At 47.6% G+C, this 16,367-nt stretch overlaps 1 protein-coding gene across 2 annotated transcripts in view; it reads left to right on the plus strand.

The window, feature by feature from the left end:
• LOC123822142 (sine oculis binding protein homolog) overlaps positions 1-15,676 on the plus strand; it is a 158,587-nt gene extending 142,911 nt beyond the window's left edge. For both annotated transcript variants that reach the window (XM_045844076.1, XM_045844077.1), the window contains one exon: positions 14,024-15,676. The gene's annotated coding sequence lies outside the window, so the exon portion shown is untranslated. The remainder of the gene's footprint in view (positions 1-14,023) is intronic.
• The last annotated feature ends 691 nt before the right edge of the window (positions 15,677-16,367 follow it).

The following is a 16,367-nucleotide window of genomic DNA, read 5'->3' on the forward strand; positions in this document are numbered from 1 at the left end:
CATGTTGAAGTTATTCTGCTCCTGGTTACCTGACTTTATGCATTCTTCTTTGTTGATACAATGACAAATTATTTTAATAGCAGATATTTTCCCACATGCAGAGCTAATTAAGTTTAGGTGAAGATTCTAAAAGGTTGCAAACTTCTTTAATCTTCAACTTTTAAGACTCCAAATACCAGTTCTGCAGCTTCTGTTAAGCTGGGAAAAAATATCCCCCAAAATAATAAGGAAAACAGTGTATAAACATTTCCCAAACTATTCTATCCACAAAGAATTCCATTTATAAATGGAATACACCCTTCTCCGTCGTTGCCTTGAAGCTTGGGGATAACTGTTTGTATTTGCACATTTTCTGAATTTCTACAGTTTACACTTGTTTATGGTACATCGGGGAGTTCAGAGTAACCATTTGCAAATGTCTGAAAATATTTAAAGAAAATATCCCCCCTCCTCGATTTTCCAGGGAAATGACATATTCTTTTTAAGTAAAACAATCAATGGAAAAAATGTGTACCCTGAGTAACCCTTCACCCTCACTTTTTCCATCCCTGAGCAGCAACAAGTCCATACAGCTTCCCACTTCTGTGTTCCCCCGTGTTCTTCTGTGCTCCTAGAGCCAGAAAGAAGCTAAGAGACTCTTTTCCCGGCCCCAGTGGCAAGGGGCTCCCCCGGCCTCGGCAGCAGGGCTGCCTCCCGCGTTAGTTTTTCTTCAGGAGAGCTGGAGGAGGCAGCTGTTGTGTTGGCTTCTTGGAGTTTAGAGTTTAATTATTAGTCTGGTCATGGAGCCACAATTTCAGAAAAGGCTGTTTCAAGACAGGCCAGGGGGGTTGCATCATTAGGAGAGCCAAAAGGGTGGAAATCACATGTAACTTTTGCCAGTTCAGTTTCTCTGGCCAAGAAGTTTGAGAGAGTAGTAGGTAGGCTTCCTGGGAAGTCAGGTCCATACGTTTGATATATTACTATAGGTATCACTTTTAAAGCAAGATAAAGAAGAAAGACAGAGCGAGGAGAGGAAATCAGTCTGAATGGGGTGTGCGAATCCTGTACCAGACTTCAGATTTAATGTTCTGGTACTTGATTATTGGGAATGTTAATGCTGTCATAATCCTTGATGTTAAAATCCTCGCTGTTCTCGTGCAGGTGGCTGTCCAGCTCTAGGTGTAGGTCATTCCAAGAGGCTTGAGAAACCTCCGGGTCTGCAGCATGCACGCGCATGAGTGGTGAGGAGCCAGGGGGGTTGCTTGCCGTGCTCATTTCAGACTCACAGAGGAGAGATTTCTGGAATAAACAGTGTCAAGATCAGAGTTAGACGCATCTTGCCCAGTACTGCTGGGACTATTTTAAACCTTATGACAAGGGGATTGAAGGAGGGCTTTAATGTGCCAGCATCTGGCTTTTGGATATTATTCCAATGCGATTATGATGGAGTAGGAAATGACATGTGTGACTGGGTATTTATTTCTTTCAGGTGTAGCCACGCCCCTGCATCTTCAGCAGGGCTGGGACCAAGGTTGGGCAAGAGAAGTGCTTAGAGCACAGACTTGAAAGAGGAACTCCCTCTTGCGGGCACGCAGGGCAGCCTTCGTCCTGGCCTGATCGCAGACCTTCTGGTCCACGTGGCCGCTCCCTGAGGCCGGTCCGCTGGCTCCACAGACTCGTCTATGGGTGGCCTTTAGCAGTTCCTTCTACAGGATCAGGCAGAATTTTAAAAAGGCAGATTGGGTAGTTTTGGCTTCAGAACAAAGTATGCCTTCCATCTCTGAAGGATTATCTTGTATTACCACCAAGCAGTGTGGAAGTTGGAGTTTTCCTTTACTCTGAGGAAGCTGAGTTCATTGTAAGTTTTCTTTAAGACTGAGGGTTTATTTTTAGCAGTTTTGGCTGGCTGTGGACCTAATATCGCGGAAATTATATAATGTAGCACTAGCCTCCATAAGATTGCCTTAGTAACGAAATGCTAAAGGTTGTACAGACCTCTCTTCTAGTCACCACATCCTGTGAATGCCTGTGACAAAAGGAGAAGAGGGAAGTAAGGAGAGAGACGTGAGAGATACATCCCCCACACTTGGACTTTCAAAGTTCATACTGTATAGGGAGACATAGTCCTTCCGTGGAAAAACTTCCACTCTGCTGTGGAGGCCAAGGGAGGGGAATGGCAAGAGTCCGACAAGTGGGCAGCTCAGTAAACACCAGGGCATTCATGTGGCCGTGTCTGGGCGTGCGCCCCATCCTCCCCAGCTCCCTAGCGTGCTCCTTCACCTGGAGAGAGTGTGCTTGGAATGGGGAAAACGTTCAACTAGCTACTAACAAACCATTGCCCAGAAGGGCATTGAAAATAAGCTCCCCATCTGGTTTCCAATGAATCACTCCCTTGCCAGCCTGAGCGGCCGCCTGGGCATCATGGTTCAATCACTTACACCTACCTTCGTGCAGACAAGCATTGCGGAGGGGCAGAGGTGTTTGAAGACCAAAATACACTACAGCATGGAACACTTACCTCATGTAGTGGAACACTTACCTCCACCCCTACCACTGCCGTTGCCAGGCTCTCTTGTCAAAAAGATTGTGCCAAGGGAGCAGAGGCTAGCGCTCTTCTTTCCTTCCCCCTGTCCTGGGTGCTTCAGTTGCCATTTTAAATGCATGACACTTTTTTGTGTGGAGGCATGTAAAGGCCCTGTGGTTTGCACGTGCCAACCTTTTTGTAATGCCTCAAGAGCATCAGAGGAATTTATTTCAGAGAAACAAATAAATTAGCTTTAAAAGATAAACAGTGTACCAGCTGGCATCAAGGAGAAGGAATAAATGCCATCTCAGATGCCAGCTCTAAACACTAACCACAGAGAGTTCATCAGAGTTGTGAATTTCCACAGCATTCTGCTTGCAGAAAAAGTAGGGTGGGGTCAGGATTGAAAACGCGAGGCCATGAACAAGGACGGGAAACGCACACAAATTATTTCAAGGGCCATTTAAAAGATTCTAGTGAAAATCACTGGAGCAAACGCAGTAACAACAAAAATTTGGAATTAGTCTCCCCTGCTTTAAAATAGCTCCCAAGTGTACTGAACATTCTTATGTTGGAAACCAGTCAGGTCACCTCGGAGAGCCCTGAACTCTGTGCGGCTAGGCCCGAGAGCTGTGGCTCTGAGCCAGCACGCGCTTGCGCAGTCTTACCCTGTTGCCTGAGCGCGCACCTCGGGATAGAGAGGACACACACTAGCAGAGCCGCCTTTCCATGCACCTGTGGGGTCGGGGCTGTGACTAACCAGAGCCCCCCCCCCCACCCCGTCCTGTCCCCCAGCCTCACCCCAGCCAGACGTTTGGCTGTCCCGCTAGTTGTCTCATCATTTCCCCCTTGAACCAACCTCTGGCTCCCCGGCTCCCTTTGCTAGCGAGCTGTGTTTTGTGTTGGGAGGAAAGGGAAGTAAGAATGTGGCTGATAGCACTTAAAGAACAGAAGGGAAAACATACTTTATGGCCTCAATTGATATAAAACATTGACCTAACATCCAAAAACTGCAATTAAAAAGTATATCTGTCCCTCATTTGCATGGCTTACTTCCCCTGCCGTGTTTCTGGTATTGAAAATGAATGGCATTCCCGTCCAACATGTGTCTCAATTTGTAATGCTACCCTCCTCGCAGCTGGCTCAGTTCACCGAGTGTTTCTAAAATGTTACTGTCTTACATTTGAGCCGACCTACAATAACAAATTATCTAGAAGCAAAGTGGCTAAGCTGCATTTGGTGAGAGAAGGGGAAACCCTATATTTCATTCTTCAACTCTTGTTTTGGAAATTCAGACTGTAACCTGATCTCCTTCTAAAGAAATCCACACACGCACACTTTAAGAACGGTGCAGATTGGGCGACGTGGGAGCAAGAATGATCAGGTTTAAGTTGCTCTGCGGAGTTCTGCATCCCATCAATAGGCCCTTTTGATATTTTAAACCCATATTTAGAGTAATTTCAAGATATTTGGAGCACATGTGGTTAAATGTAAAACTTTGTCATTATGATTTGTTAGATGCTTATACTTTAAATATTTATAAGCCATATTCAGTACTCTATCCAAAAGCGCCCCGCCCCCAGCCGGCGCTCATCGAGCAGTATCTGAGCCCGGTCCTGTGCGGAAGGCGCAGGGTGAGGTCACCGCAGCACGCACGCACGTTCTTCCTGCGTTTCTGGTTCTAATTCAAATGCCGCTTTTAGTAGATTCAGCTCATTTCTAAAATGTACGAGAAGTTAGAAACAGGGTGGGTTGTCTTGGACTGACTTTACAAAAGCTCCCCAGTCCTCCAAAGGTAAAACGTTCAACTTGAGATTGTGTTGCGTCCACTTCTTTCTCTTCCCCTAAGAGGAATTAGCCGAACTTTCCATTAGCGTGTTGGGTGTGCATCCGTGTCCCCGTGAATTTAAAGTGTCACACTGTGCCTCCTGAATATCTGAGGGGCAGTTTGGTGGTGGGGAGATTGAATCCTTCACTATTCACCTTGGAAACTGAGACATGGGGCACCGTCTTTATCATAGAGAGCCCCTTGAGCACTTAGTATGAAAAAGAGGAGAGGAAACTTTTTTTCCAAACTCAGAATTCGTGTAAGCTTAGAAGGTTATAAATTTCAAACTGACCACAGGCCTCTGGAGCTCACACTCTCGTATGGCTGGCGAAGTACAACTTTCTCGTAAGGACGGGGGGAAGATGGCTTTAAAAAGCTCGTAAACTTGCTTGGACATCGAATAGCTCTTACCAAACAGAATTTTCATGAGTTAAGTGTAAATGAGTCAGAAACATATAGATTAAATTTCTTTTAAAATACACATGGGTTTAAAAATTAGGGCCAAAGTGCTTGGCAAAATAAGTTTTGGTTTTAGAGAAACCCCAAATGTTTGAAAAAAATGGTTCTACAATTTGCCAAACCAAAAATACATCCAGGTCCCTCTATTCCTCTCATTTAATAGGATGGCATCATAAATATGGGATTTGATATCTATTTTCCTATCCACCAAAGTTTGAGCAGTATGAATCCCAAATGCTAATTGGAAAACTATGAAAAATATTTTGAGAAAAAAAACATGACTTTGCAAGTGAAGATGAAGGGCCACCACCATTCAGGGTTCTAGTTCTGGTTTTCATAGCACCCCTTACTGTCTGATAATCTGATCGTCTTGTCCTCTGTTGTGTGTGTGTGTGTGTGTGTGTGTGTGTGGCCTATGCACAGGAATATGTTTTTTAAAAATCCTATATTTGGAGTTCTTAAGTTATACCTAACTCACCTATTACAGTGCACAAAGCGAAATAAGCTCCTAATTATGTCCCAGTACAGGGAGTCAGTCCCTCTCACTTATTTGCGGTTCCGAGATGGTCTTTATTCATTTCCCTAGAGGATGCAGCACACCCATGTTTAACTAACAGTATCGAACACTGATTCCACGCATGTCCCATAAAGCAGGTGATTTGGAATTAGGTTCTAGCATCGGGGAGGGACATGGACTGGCAGTCGGGAGTGCAGGAATAAGGGATGCCTTGGGATGTAAAAAAAACAGGGATGCTGAGAAGAGCTAGTCACATTAGGGTTGACTGTCCCCTTCCCTTGGCTGGAGCAAAGGGCTCGCACTGCGGACAGGGAGGGGCAGGGGGAGGAGCAGGAGGGGAGGCTGGAGGAGAGCAGGTAGGTAGAGGAGCAGGAGGTTGTGGAATTTTCACTCCACGGGTTAGGCAGCAGCACTGTGACCTCGAGCTGAGGAGTGGCAGGTTGGAGTCTGTGTTTGAGGACAATTACTTTAGCAGCTGCTCATAGACTGAAAGGAAGCGGGAGAAACACTGGCATCACTAAAGCTGATGGTTGCATTCTGATGACAGGCCAGTTACCAGCGGGTCATTCTCCACGTTGTGGAATGTTACCCCTACAGTGTGAGGTGTGGAGGCAGCCTTGTCTATATTATAGGTGTGTACAGACATTGTTGCAATGTGGTGGGAGGAAGAACTCCCTTCTGCATGCCCCGAGTAGGACTTAGGAGGCTTCACAGCACACCATGGAAGGAAACCTCACAACGCCAGAGCATTCTAAAGTCCACTCAAGACATGCTGGCTGGGCCCCAACTGCCACAGAAACAGGCTCCGCCCTCTCACCCACCAGCTGCCCTGAGCCTTGGGCGAGCAGGGGAGGGATGGCTAGGTGGGGACTGTGGTGCAGTGCACAGAGGCAGCTGGCAACTCTCCTGACCACCTAGAAGACTTCCCTGCTGGTGGACACAGAGACTGGACAGTGGCCATAGCGATGCCCAAAGCCCTGTCCTTGGACCAAAGAGCCACCGTAAGGCTTGGCTAGCTTGCTCTACCTCAGACACCTTCGGGGATCTGCACAGAATCTGAATCAGACCCTCCCCAGGCCTACAGGTCCTTTAAAGGAAATTTGCAACTGTTGGAGATGTCTGTTTATCTTTCTTGACTTCCTGGGCTGTAGACCTTCTGAAGCTGCTACATGTGGCAGCAGTGGTTCCCCGTAGTGAGGGAAGGCAGCAGTGTGGTTTCACGGATCAGAGCATCGGCCTTGGCATTGGGCTCACCTGGTTCAGATCCTGGCAGAGTGGCTAGCTAGGTGTGGGAGGATGTGATTGAGCCGCTCGGAGCTTTAGTCTCCAGGTCATGAGTGACAATGACAGTGCTGTGAGGGACAGGTAAGAAAATGCGGAGAGAGCAGCACTTCACAGGTGTCCAGCAATGGCAGTTGCTGTCCTATTGGAAGGGCTACGGCTCCTGGGAGGAGAGCAGGGGGATGAAGAGAGACCTGCCGAGATTTGAAAACCAGCTGTGTCGCTTACCAGCTGAGAGTGTTTGGACAAGTTTTATAACCTCTTTGTGCCTGCATTTTTAATCATTGTAACAGCTAATATTTAGTGAGCATTTTCTGTATATACATAGTATCCCAAATGTTGCATGCCCACAACGACCCTATGGGGGAATACCATTATTAAACCCACTTTACAGATGGAGAAACTGAGGCACAGAGCAGCTCTCTCCTACCCAGTGTCATTGGCTAGTAAACGGCAGCATTGGGATCTGACTGGTGGCCTGGCTCCAGAGCCTCCATGTAGAACCTCTGAGGACGTCTTATTCACACACACAAAAATGAAGATAATCACTACTTCGCAGAGTTATCAGGCTCCAATGTAAATAGCGTAAGTTTAAATGCCCAGGAGGTACCTGGCACATAGTAGGTACTTGATAAGAATTGTCATAGTGGCCTCTGCAGCCCAGAACTACTTCCCTCAGATGTGTCATGACACTTCCATGCTGTCAGTCTTGGAGGTTAGGGAAACCATTCCAGAAATTCTCATAAGATGCCTGGTTCCACTTTAACAAGTAGATACCAGGACAGAACAAATGCTCAAGGTCACAGTGTGGTGCAGCCAGGATTAGAACCTGAGCCATCACCGGTCTTCCTCTCAGTGGGACACTGGATGCGACCAAAGCTGCTTGAGTTACATACCCTGTGCCAAGGGCCAGAGTCATATTTTTGCCTCCCGTGGCATCGCCTCCTCACCTCGGGCGGCTGGTTTCAGAGAGGAGATTGGTTGTGCCAGAATGTCTGGGGTTGAAGGGTTGCAGAAAAGCAATTATTAACCACACCCTCCATCTCCTTGGCTGTTGGGGGTGGGGCACAGCGGGGAACCAGGATGCTCGCTCTTATTCTTTATAGTGCGGTTTTCCGGAAGACTCAGCCACCCTCTCTCCCTGCTCGTGGGCCGGCTGTAAAGAAAGAATAAGTCAAGTGTCAGGGAGATGGCACTTCCAGGCCTCTTCTGACGCCTCATGATCTGTTATCGATCCGTGCACCATAGCCACTTGCCACGTAACGCTGCTGTTCTCTCTGAGTTCTTTCTTTTTCTTTGTTTAAACTTAGAATGCCTCTGCTCATGTAAGATGGAGAAATAACAAAGTCAGTCTTCGCACAATGAACACTGGCTTTTTTTCTGTCCCAGGCAGAATTTTGGAATGCACACGAACCGGCATCAGCTGGTGTGTGTACCAATGGGACTTGAATGAAAACATAATTATTTCTTTTAATTAAATAACTTCTCGGAGTTCTCTTTTGCAAAGCAAGGGAGGTTGAACTGTGTAGTCTCTAGTGCCCCTCACAGCTCTGGCATTTGGACCCTCCTGTCAGCTCAAGGGGAAGGAGGACACCTGGACTAGGGGCAGCGGCCCTGGGAGGGGAGCGTGGACGTCGGGGTCACAGCAGCTGACTCCAGCCCAGCTTGCCCCTTTCTAGCAGTGACCTTGAACAAGTAATTTCCTTAACCTTCCTGGGAAAGTTTCCTCACCTATAAAATGGGGATGCTAACCAACACTTCAGTAATACTGTTGTTTCAGTGAAGTAAATGTGTAAGTGAAATAAGTAGATGAAAGTGCCCAGCACAGTGTTTGACACAGCACAGGTGTCCGGTACAATCTGGCTGCTTTCTCGGAGGACGCCCCAGGCTGCCACACCAGCAGGGGACGTGCTTGGTGCTAAGAGCCAAGGGGCATCCGGCTCTAGGCTTGTCTTCAAAATTTCATGCTGACCATCAGCCTCACCATGTAATTCTTTTTTATTTTTCTCTTGTGAATGAATTAACCCCCTGCTCCAGTGCTTCTGTAAAAATGCACACTGCTAGTCATAGATCCCTCCGTACTGTTAGGAAAGAGCTAGAGACAGGGTCACTGGGTTTGCTTGAACTCTCAGGTTCCAGAAAGGATTTGAGGGAGTTAAAGACGGTCAGTCGGTCCACTGTCCAGGTGAAGGTACTTTTGTGAGTGCACCAGTCAGGGCTCATGGCTCAGGATTCTTTGCCAGAAACTTCCGGAGGCCAGCAAGAAAGAGCACTGATGACTTGTAAGAGTAAACAGACCTCTCTGACCATTTAACTCATAGAATCAGCTAAGCGAAGAGAACCAAAACTTTAATTTATAAAACAAAGAATTAAAGACAGAGTTATCCCAGTAGGAGGTCTTGTATGTTTGCTATTTTTATTGATTAAATAATAAAATAAGAGCCCTGGCTGGTGTGGCTCAGTGGATTGACTGCTGGCCTGTGAACCAAAGGGTTGCCAGTTCGATTCCCAGTCAGGGCACAGGCCTGGGTTGCAGGCCAGGTCCCCAGTAGGGGGCACGGGAGAGGCAACCACACATTGATGTTTTTCTCACTATCTTTCTCCCTTCCCCTCTCTCTAAAAATAAATAAATAAAATCTTTTAAAAAAGAGAAATATTGCTAAAGAAGAAAATTATTTTTTTAAAAAAGAAAAGCCTGTAGTTAAATTTCTTTTTTAAAAAATACACATGCGCCTTAGCTTGTCAGAGCCATTTTGTTAGCAGCATGGGGGGGATGGAGCTGTGATTCGGCCTGGAGCCCAGCACTGAGCTAGGCTGCAGCAGACCCGCGGTCCCCACACCCCTTTCCCCACTGTGGGTTATTTTCCATAACAGTCGCACTAGTAGGAGAAGGGATTTTTTTAATGACTATCATCAATTATTGAACTATAAGAAAAAAGATGCCACTCACTTCATAAATGAAAATGCTTTCCATTTTGATAAAAGCCATTTTGCAACTCTTTGGGAAGCCACGGTTGACAGGGAGGGAGAAAGAACAATTTTTTTTGGCAAAACCTCACCAAGTCATAGCTCTTTCTGGGATGGGCTCAGTTGGAGACCACTATCTGGCATCACACCTGGGTTTATCAGCTGGTGCAGGTGGCTCTGTTCATTGACCGCAGGGCTCTACCCTTTTGAGTGTCCCAGAATAGCTGCAGCTACCTGAGAACAGCCTAGTCCTCAGGGACTGGTTATTGTCCCAGATAAACAGCACAGCTGAAGCCAGCACTTAATGGCTGTATTTAACTGTGATAAGTGATGGGTCGACGTGCCTGAGTGAGTGGCGTCACTGGTCGGGCCTGGGTAATTGGACAAAGGCAGGTCGGCTTGGCAACAGGCATTTCCTGCACATCACAGAGTTGGTGCCACGGGGTTTTGGACTGCTGGGAGTAAACATGAACAGACAGGGGGAGCTTGCCTGCTAAGCATGTAAGACAGGACAGTCTGCTGGATTTTCATTATGCTAATTACAAAGATATCTGAGGAAGGGAAGGAGAGTAAAAGTTTGGAAAATGGATCAGATTCATCAAAGCAGGTTTCCTGGAGAGGCGTACTGCAGCACCATGGAGGAACTGATTTGGGAGAGAGAATAAGATATTTTCCGCGGGACACACATTTACTTTGGTGAGTGGTTACTTGGAAGATTCCTTTTAAGTGCAACCCGCGTGAGTCTTAGGCAGTAAAGGCCAAAGGAGAAAAGGAAAGAATGGCCGTATTTTGGCGGTGTCAGCTGAAAGAATGTATTAGTACTCAGGCACAATTATGTTCTCTGTAATTCTCTGAACATTCTTATGTGATAAAAGTGGGTGAGTAACGCGGTCACATTCTCGGCAGTGCTTTCCTGCAAAAAAGGAGAAGTGCCAGGTGGACAGAGGCTCTCTCCGTGCATCCAACGTGCAGGTGCAAGTCCATGAGGAAGACGCTTTGTTCCTCTGGCCAAGGGGGCAAGTGGGCCCGGGATTCTGAAGGCACCTTGCTGGAGACCACTCGTGGTGGAGCTGGCCTTCACACACGGCACATGCGTGGTGTAAGGGACAAAGGATATGCAGCGATGTTCCATGTAGCAGGGCCCTGGGTTGTTCTGCCTTCAGACAGACCCCAGTGCAGAGGAAAACCCAAATGTAAGGCACAACTATAGCCCCTTCTGCAGAACCCCTTGCCTTGAGGAACATTCCATAAATCTCTATCTGAAGTGAGAGAGAGGGGTGGGGGAGAGAGAGAGAGAGAGAGAGAGAGAGAGAGAGAGATTAACAGAGGCTCTCTGAAACTTTGGATTTGGGGGTCCAGAAATTAAGTTTCCCTTACACACTGATAATAGGTTAATATTCAACTGCTCAACCTGACAATCCTCCCTAGTTGGTGCTGGCTTTGGTCCAAACATCCTTCAGTCACAGAATGTGAGAGATGGAAGATGTAATAGGAAATCTCACCCAGGCCCCCGTTTCACAGAGAAGGAATCAAGGCTTGGAGGGGGGCGGGTTAAGGAATAGGTCAGAGGTCACACTGCTGGTTAGGGGTCACACCAGATTGTAACTTGAGTCTGTGTCTTACTGTGCTCTTTTACCCTTTGCTCACACCAAGAAATGTCGGCAGAGAGGACAGATTTTCCATACGATCCCTCTGCTTGGCCAGGGCAAAGTTGGAACCGGCTCAGGCTCTGGAGCTTCCTGCCACGATCCCATTTTAAAGCTTCAGGCTTGCTTCCTCCCTGCCCTTGAGTTGCCTACGGAAGGCTGTCAGGAAGGTGAGGCCCACGCTTGGTTCCCCAGAGTCTATTCCTGTGTCGCCGACAAGGGGACTGCTCTGAACTCTGGCCAGGAGAACAAGTGAGGAGGATTTCAGAGCCAACCCCCTCCTCAAAAGTTTTCAGCAGAAGGGGACTTGTACTGCCACCGTCTGGCCTTTGTGGGTGTCCCAGACACTTCAAAGAGATGGCGAGAGGGAAGGAAGTGGCACAAATTGTCTGCTTTGCCATTCTTGAAAATGAGCTCGGTGCGAGGAGGCTTTCAAAGCAGCGGGAGTGGGGCTGCAAAAAATAGAGTGTGGTGCAGCTGCAGCCTTTAGAACTTTGGGGAAAACACGTATTATTTACCAGACAATAATAGATACCAGAGAATAATAATGATTATTATAGTGTTTGGGATGGCAAATGCTGTAGTTAAGGGTCCAGAATGGCTCTCATTATAATCCCGTTTTCCCAGTCCCTTATGAAAGCCTTGAAATTTTCTCCAAGTACGCCGATGCTGCCCATGTTTGGCACTTGTCCAAAGGTGATTTGAATATAAAGAAACTTATTTGAGAAGTAATCTTCCTTTGGGGGGTCATGATTACATTAAGGAGAAAAAGCTACGTCCTTGAAAAAGCAGTTGCAGCATTCTTGAGTAATTCAAAATGGCGGTGTTTCCGAGTCACTGGAAGAAAGTGGTAAACACTTTTTTTTCCTTTTCCTTTTTTAAAGAAAGGATTCGGAGGCCCCCCCTGACTATAAAACTTGATCCCTTTTGGTCCCAAGCTCAGAGGTGGGAATGGTTTCCCTTCTCCCACAGCAAGTTGCAGGCTGCACTCCCCAAATGAAAAGGAGTTGTCCCCAGAAGGAGCTGCACTTGTGTCTCTGGCTCTCTTTGTCGAGTCTGAGGCGCCTTCCCAGTCCTCTGTGGTCTTTCATTTGAGGGTGGCTCTTGGTATTTTTGTTTTTGTATCCTTTCTTGCTGTTGTCTCATTCTAAAAGAAGGAAGGGAGGAAGGAAAGAAAGAAATCAAAGTGAGCTCTTTATTCAGAGATAAACATCCACATTTCCAAATCGGACCATGCCAAATAGAAAGGTTTCCATGGCCTTATAATTCCACCCCCATTGCATATTTGTGGTGTTTTGCATGTTCACTTTGGTTATTTAATGTGCAGAGTAAGTGCACACAGATCTGGTGATTTAGTGTGATTTGGGGAACTCAGGCATTTCCTGTTGTGTACATTTAGAGTTTCAAACCTTGTCTTTGGTTGGTCATTATTATCATTACCATTAACACCAGGGTTTGGAGAGCAGGGTTCAAAGCACAAGCTTGCACTTAGCCCTCCCAGCGGGCACTTGCACCTCCTCACACCTGGGCTGAGTTCCTGCTGCAGACGCTCGCTCGGAGCAGGTTTCCAGGTCTCCGTGTGGCCTCCACCTCTTCACCTATAAAATGAGGAAATTGTAGTATGTTATCTCTGGGGTCCCTTTAAGTTCTAAACTCTCGCCTCTCTGATATGATTTGTTCATTGTTCTAGGAATAACCTCAGCAGCTGTAAAGATGTTTATGAGCGCCCTGTCACCACATCAGTTAGCCAAGCGTTACCCCTGCCCATTTCTGACATTCCCATTGACTGGCAGGAAGAAAAGGGTCCTGTTTGGGGGCGGCGGGGACAAGAGCTGCTTGACCCTCATTCATCTGACAAATGTGCGTTCAGCTGAACTAGGGACTGGGTGTAGAGATGTGAGCAAAATAGACACAGCCCCAGACCTCAGGGACTTCATAGTTGAGTTGGCAGACTTCTAAATGGCTGCTCATTGGGACTGACCGAGTGTCCTTAGGAAGGCACACTTTAAACCAAAGGACTGGCAGCGCATGGAATAAACCAGTAGAGACAGTGAGGCAGAGCCTAACATCTGTGATGAAAGTTGGGGTGGGCGTTTCCCAGAAACTTACTTTGCTGGTGACCAAGGCTGTTCAGAGCCTCTACTCCAGGACCCCAAGGCCTGGCTGGTTTCTCGCCTTCCAGTCCCGAGCTGCTGTTCAGTTTTGATGTAAAGAGATCTGCATGGCTCACCTCTGTCAGGCGAGACCCACAGAGGGGGCATTTCTTACAGAGGGGGCCTCTGTAAGAAATCTCTGAAGAGGAGTCCCTGTGCCCACAGCAATGTTCCCTGGGCTGAGAAGTGAATCTCTTGGCTTTCCCCCTCTGCGGCAAACACCAGGAGTGTTGCCTGGAGTGCAGGGGTGAGACCTGGAGCTTCAGGGTCTCGTGGTGACTTTGCCTGGCTTTGAGGTGACCTTGGCAACTCAAAAGTCTTCCCGCCAGCTGGAGCTGTGATGTGGAGGGTGAAAGTTGCCCAGTGGCAGAGGATGCTGCTGTGGTCTTCGGGGCAGGGCGTGGCGCGCCATGCTCGTTGTGGTATTCCATAAAGTGATTCAAGTTTCATTTGCTCACACAAAGCTGGCAGGGCTGACCCGGAGCAGAAATGTGAATGGAAGTCATGCCGAAGTCACGCTGTGCTGCCTTAATTCTGGGGTGTCGTTGCAGGCCCGACCCGCCGGCTGGAGAAAGCACTTCTCCGACTGGCGCGTGGGATCTCCCCAGCCCGGGGGGAGGGGAGGTTTGGTCCGGTGGATGCTGACAGGCCCCTTCTCCTCTTTTCCAGGAACACTCACTCACAGGGTACCTTGCATGGAGAAAGGGCGCAGAGCAAGCCATGTCACGACATCCAATGACACCAGCTGGTCAGCTCACCACCCCCTCTGGCTAAAACTCAAGCAAATAAAGCTGCTTCCTGTCATTAAGCATCCCCGAGGAAGCAGCCCTCCCTCCGTGGCCTCCAGCCCAGAGAAGCCAGCACGCCGTGGACCCAGCACGCAGGCCCAGCCTTCCTGCTGCCTCCATCTCTGCTTCTCCCCAGAGGAACTTAGGGATTTCACCCTTGGTTTTAAAAAAACACAAAGCACCAACAAGCCACAAGGACCAATGTCGGTATTCTCCCCGCTCCATCCTCCAGACTCAGAGGGTGAGGCTGGAAGATCATACGGATTTGAAAACAAAAATCTTTTTTTACACTTTTTAAAAACTGCTGTGGTTTTGCTGCTACACGAAGAATTGTGATTTGCATTGTATGGTTTCGGACCTATACTGTTCACGTTTTGATGGCAGAAAGGGGTCGCACTGGAGTCCCAGCACTTCAGGCTCATCTCTGTCCTGCCCAGGATGCACTTTTAAATGAAGAGTTAGAATATTTTATTGGCTGATATACTTTTCTTGTTATTTTTACAAAGGCCACCTTTATCCTTTTTAATGCCATATTTTCAGTGTTACACTTTTATGGCTTTTAATTTTCGATTTGACAGATGTAAGAAGCAGCATGAATAGTTTATACTGTGGTTTTTCAGAGACCGAATGCCAAGAGAACTCGGTAAATGTTTATTCTTCTCAGCTTTCTCTTTAAATTCCCCTAAATAGCGCCCCATTTGGGAACAGAGCAAGAGTGTTGAACTGAAGACCAAAATGCCCTCAAGGTGTAAAATAATCCAAGGGGGAATATTTGCTGGGCGTCACGAAAGACTTGGATGAAATTTCAACCCTGACGGTTTTCGGTGATCCAGGAAGTCAATGAAGCAATCTCTCCATACGCAGAGCCCTTTCATGATAATTAGAATGGTATGGACGAACCAATGAAAACAAGAGGGAAAGTGAGAAAGATCACCCATGATTCTGTTTCACTGTTTGCTTTCTCCTGTCATGGTTAAGAGAAATGTGCAATTCGATCCTCAATCAGTGGGTGGAGGATAACAGGGTAGATTTTCTTGTGTGCACTTGTACAGTCGTAGCTGCGAGTCCAGAAGTCCTCTAGCGCATGTGTACTGGCACTGAGTTGGTGAGACAGTCGTGGAGTATCCCGTTCTGATGAGTACAGAAAAAAAAAAAGAAAAAAGAAGAAAAAAATCCAAAAAAGAAGAAAACAAACAAAAAAATCAAATCACCTTGTGATTCAGTGTATCTGTTTACTAACTCAAATAAAGCAATTGTTCCCTCTGGAGGGGTCCAGCTGCCCCTGCCTATAAGGCCGCCGAGCCGGCCGCAGGAGGGGTGACGGGCGGGCGGGTGGCGAGGCCGAGTCAGTGTCACGCTGGCCTTGAAGCACCACAGGCCCGTGGATGCGGTGTACATACTGTATTTCTATATTCTCCTTTGTACAGAGTCACTTCACAAGTCAAGCTACTGTTTTACAGGTGCTCCTTATTTATTAGAGCTGTGAGAGCTTGGGGGACACACCTGGCGAGCGAGCTCGCTTTTTAAAAATGAAATTGGGGGGCAGGGGGGAGGGAGGTGGGTGGGAGGGGAAGCTCGCAAGCCCGGGAGAGATTTATAAAAGTGAACAAAAGGAAAACTTCCAGCAACAGATTAAACCACCCAACCCCCCCCCCACCAACGCCACCCCTCCCATGCAGGAGGCAGCAGCCCTTCCTCTGGGCGCTCATTTCCCTGCGGGGCTCCCAACATTCTCCTCTCTCCCTGACTGGTGTCAGATTCATCAAACAAAAATAAATCTCTAAGAAAAATGCACTTACATGGGCTTATTTGGCTTTTCTCATTATTATGACTTGTTATTATTGTCCTTGTCACTGATGTGTTCATTTCTTTCCTCCAGGGAAAATTTTGTAAAAAGAAATCTAGTAAGTTGGAAAGGATGTGGCTATATAGGGGTGATGCTGGCCCTTCCCCACCTACCATGGGTCACCCTTCTCTGCAGACCAGAGCCCTCCCGTCTGTTGGAGGGTCAGCTGCTGACCACATGCCGCAGCGCGTGTGGAGTGAGCTCCTGGGCCTGTGCTGGCCTTCCCACGTGCTCTCTAAGCCCCGGCCTGCCACTCCCAGGCTGCGGGTGGAAGGCTGAAAAAGCCCTCTCTAAAATGCAGAGCCTCTCCATGGCCTCCTTCCCACCAGCGTACTTACTGTCTCACCTTGTGGGCTGGGAGGGGCCTCTGTTTAGCTTT

The sequence above is a fragment of the Phyllostomus hastatus genome, unplaced genomic scaffold (genome assembly GCF_019186645.2).
Source record: "Phyllostomus hastatus isolate PE091 unplaced genomic scaffold, TTU_PhHast_1.1 phas_contig_40, whole genome shotgun sequence".
NCBI classification, from domain to species: Eukaryota; Metazoa; Chordata; class Mammalia; order Chiroptera; family Phyllostomidae; genus Phyllostomus; species Phyllostomus hastatus.